This window comes from Octopus bimaculoides, chromosome 20 (genome assembly GCF_001194135.2).
Source record: "Octopus bimaculoides isolate UCB-OBI-ISO-001 chromosome 20, ASM119413v2, whole genome shotgun sequence".
NCBI classification, from domain to species: domain Eukaryota; kingdom Metazoa; phylum Mollusca; class Cephalopoda; order Octopoda; family Octopodidae; genus Octopus; species Octopus bimaculoides.
Window position 1 is genome coordinate 7571107 of NC_069000.1, and position 4754 is coordinate 7575860.

The following is a 4754-nucleotide window of genomic DNA, read 5'->3' on the forward strand; positions in this document are numbered from 1 at the left end:
ATCCTCTTCCTCCCCCTCCTCGGAACTTTCCAGGAATGAAGTAATACCCTCACCTTCCTTGGAACTTTCCAGAAAGTAATTAATCCCCCTCGTCCCCTTCCTCGGAATTTTCCAGGAAGTAATTAAATCCCTCCCCTTCCTCCCCAAATAAAAATAGGAAATACACTACATAACAACAAGTAAAGAAACTGATCAGCCAAAACCTACTTATATTCTTTTGTGAACCTCTAAAAAATTGCATTACAAAAAATGTTGACGCACCTGACTATTAAAGTCTTTAAGATTGGATTTTGTACCTTTGACCATTACAGTATCAAAGAAGCAAAGGATTAAATCTAATCAAACCAAGACTAAACTCCTAACATCCTGTGCCCACCTAACAAAGGGACACACCTGAACATACTCATTTACAAAGCTCTACATACGTGAATAAATTCTAAACAATAGGTGCAGGTGTGACTGTGTAGTAAGAAGCTTCCCAACCAAAGGGTTCCGGGTTCAGTCCCACTGCGTGGCACCTTCGGCAACTGTCTTCTACTATAGCGTCAAGTTGACCAAAGCCTTGTAAGCGGATTTGGTAGATGGAAATTGAAAGAAGTCCATTATATATATGTTAATGTATATGTTTGTGTGTCTGTGTTTGTCCCACCACCATTGCTTGACAACAAAAGAGGTCAAATTATTGGTGCTCGTATGGCAAGTGCTAGCGTAATGAAAACAGCCAAAATGCTTGGTGTATCAAGAAGTACTGTCTCGAAAGTAATAACAGCCTTTGAGAAAGAAGGAAAAACCTCCTCATCGAAACGAAACTCCAGAAGAAAACCAAAACTTTCAGATAGGGACCATTGGACTCTTATGTGAAACGATCACAAAAAAACAACTCCCAAAATTCCTGCAGAGCTTAATGACCACCTCAAGAACCCAGTTTTCACAAAAACTGTTCGCTGGGAGCTGCACAAAGCCAGATTTCACAGGAGGGCTGCAATCAGAAAATCACTACTTTCAAAAACAAACATTGCAAAACGTTTTACTTCATGGCAGAATTAATAGTGAAGACTATTTAAGCATTTTATCTGATCAAATTCATCCTATGGTTGCGGAACTGTTTCAGTATTATTGAACATTCTCGAAATTATTGAACATTTATGGTGCATTTTAGAAAAACAAATAAGGAGTTGATATCCTCCACCGTCATCACTACAAGAACTGGAGACTGTTTTAGCTGAAGAATGGACAAAAATTCTTTTGGAAACAATTCAAACTTTGTATGAGTTCATACCTTGTAGAATTCATGTTGTAATTACTGCCAAAGGTGGTCTTACCCCATATTAAAATAAATTTGTTTGAAATTTTAAGGTGTTTCCTTTATTTTGTCCAACCCCTGAATATGTATGTGTGTGTGTGTGTGTGTGTGTGTATGTGTTTCCTTGTTTGATAGTTTAAGCATGTGTCACCATCATTGAAATGGGATTGCTTGTTTTGAATATTCTGTGTAAACACATTCACATGTTCAGCCATGGGCCATGGGGAAACTTTACTTTGCTTGGAAATATGTAGGTATATATGTGTTTATAAATATGTGTGTGTGTGTATATATATATACATATACATACATATATGTATGTATAGACACATACACACACACTCACGCACAAACACATATTGTAAGTTACCATATGAGACTGAAAAGAGAAAATGTTATCGTTTATGTCTTACATTGTATATTACAACACAGACAGCCATAAAATAACTTTACTCAGTGAGAATAAAAAAGAAAGATACATTCCATATTGATAGAAAATCTGAGAAGAGAGACCCATTTACCTTTGAATATAAAACCTTTACAGACAAACAACTGACAAGATTATATTGCATTCTTTTTGTCTCCTTTCTATTCTTTTCTTGTTTATTATTTTCATGTGGTCCATCATGCTTCTATAATAGCAGCCCTCCCTTTTTCATTGACTAACTGTTTCTCTATTGTCCTTTTTGACACAGAAACTTATATATATGGGAATAAGGGCAGCATTTTCTTTATACTTGGAAACCACCCATTTTTTTCAAAGAAAGGAGTGAATGCTGTAGTTTCAGGATGTTTCACCATTCCTCCTCCTCCTCCTCCTCCTCCTCCTCATCATCATCATCATCGTCATCACCATTTAACATTTCATGTTCCATGCTAGCATGGGTGGAATGGTACCCCAAGTGCTGGCCAGGCCGAAGCCTGCACCAGACTTATGCTTTTTTTTAATAATCTTTTCTTTTACTTGTGTCAGTCAATAGACTGCAGCCATGCTGGGGCACTGACTTGAAGAATTTTTTTTTAGTTGAATGAATCAACCCCAGTACTGATATTTTTTTTTTTTATAAACATGGTATTATTCCATTGATCTCTTTTATTGAACCACTATAGTAGAATAATAATAATTATTATTGTTATTATTATTATTATTATTATTATTATTATTATTATTATTATTTACAAATGCCATTGTTTTCGTTACAATCATTGTGGTTTTTGGATATGTCACGTTGTGTAGTGGCAACATTACAACAGTTAACAATAGTAACATTACAGCCTGAAAAACTTCAGGTCTTTCCTATTGACTTCCTCTGCCTGCCTTGTTTTTATCACTCCTTTAATTTGCATACAGATAACACTTTTACACCACACACAATCATGCACGTGCACACACACACACACACACACACACACACACACACACACACAAATATGCACACACACGCACATCTACACCACACAAGCGTAAATACATTGCCACTTGGCATGGTCATTCGATATCCTCAAAAAGGCAAATAGGAAACCCTCAAATCACACCCTTTCATCTTAGAACAGGACATGTCTGATAATGTATCTTTGAAGAAAAGTAAGTGTGAAGGGGCTGATAGAAAGAATGAAAGAATAACAGAGTCATACAAAATTTATATATACAATTATAAATAAGGGCAAAAGAAAAAATTTCTATGCCAATATGCTATTTATATATATATAGATATATATATATATAGATAGATAGATACACACACACATATATATATGATGTTTTAGTCTTGTCAGGGACTAAATAACTGCTTTAGTGGTGTGCATGATAAAATACATTCAGTAAAGAAAGATTTGGCATAAAAAATGGCATCCAGACCTTAAAGCCCTGCTCTAAAAAGAAGTACCCAAGAGACTTGAGACCTGTCACGTCTACCAAGAGCAGTAACTCCAAATAAGATCTGTATTGGATGATGATGATGCAATAAATTTACGCCAGCATGTGGATGTAAAATGATGTTGATGATGATGTATATGTATGTATATCTATATTCATATATATACATATATATATATATATATATATATATAAATATAGATATTTATACATATGTATATAAATATATATATATATATATATATATGTCTATATATATATATATATATATAATGTCGATACACACACACACACACACATTTATTTATTTATGATGTCTGTATATTGAAACAACTGAATGAGAGCATCAAATCATTATATTGGAGTTGCTTTAGTGTCGCTTTTGTCAAACCATCATTGTTTTAGAGTCACGTTTGATAAACATATGCTGCGTTGTGAAGGGAATCCTGAATTTTCTCTTTCTTCCTCGCTTTCACTCCCTGTCTGTCTGTGTGTCTGTCTCTCATTTCTCTCTCCCTCTCTAGTATTAAATTTTCTCACCAAACAACTAACTTCCTTCTCTGTTGGAGCAGGTTTCTGTTCATAGAAACAACCTGTGTGTGTGTATGTGTACATACATTATGTCTCTGCACAAGTGTGTACATTTATGAGTACGTGTATGTGTGTATATATATGAGTATGTATGTATATGTGTGTATATATGTGCATGGATGTGTTTCATATATATATATATATATATATATATATACACACATATATATATACATATACACATGCACAAATATGTATATATACAGGGATTGGACAAAATAATGGAAACACCTTAAAATTTCAAACAAATTTATTTTAATATGAGGTAGGACCGCCTTTGGTAGTAATTACAGCTTGAATTCTATGAGGTATGGACTCGTACAAAGTTTGAATTGTTTCCAAAGGAATTTTTGTCCATTCTTCAGCTAAAACAGTCTCCAGTTCTTGTAGTGATGATGGTGGAGGATATCAACTCCTGACTTGTTTTTCTAAAATGCACCATAAATGTTCGATAATATTCAGATCTGGGGACTGTGGTGGCCAGATAAGATGTTCAACTTCCTAAAATATTCCTAGAATGTTCCTTGAGCCATTCAGTAACAACTTTAGCTGTGTGAATTGGTGCATTATCATCCTGAAAGATTGTGTTTCCCTCCGGAAACAGTTCCGCAACCATAGGATGAATTTGATCAGATAAAATGCTTAAATAGTCTTCACTATTAATTCTGCCATGAAAGGAAACCATTGGGCCAGTGGATTTCCAAGATATAGCCCCCAAGATCATTACAGATCCTCCTCCATGTTAAACAGTTGGAAAAAGGCAGTCTGGGTCAAATGCTTCTTTTGGCTGTCTCCACATGTATACTTGGCCGGTGGTCGGAAATACGATAAAAGATGACTTGTCCAAGAAAATAACATTCTTCCACTGCTCTAGGGACCAATTCTGTAGGTTTTTACTCCACTCTAAACGCTTTGCAATGTTTGTTTTTGAAAGTAGTGGTTTTCTGATTGCAGCCCTCCTGTGAAATCTGGCTTTGTGCAGCT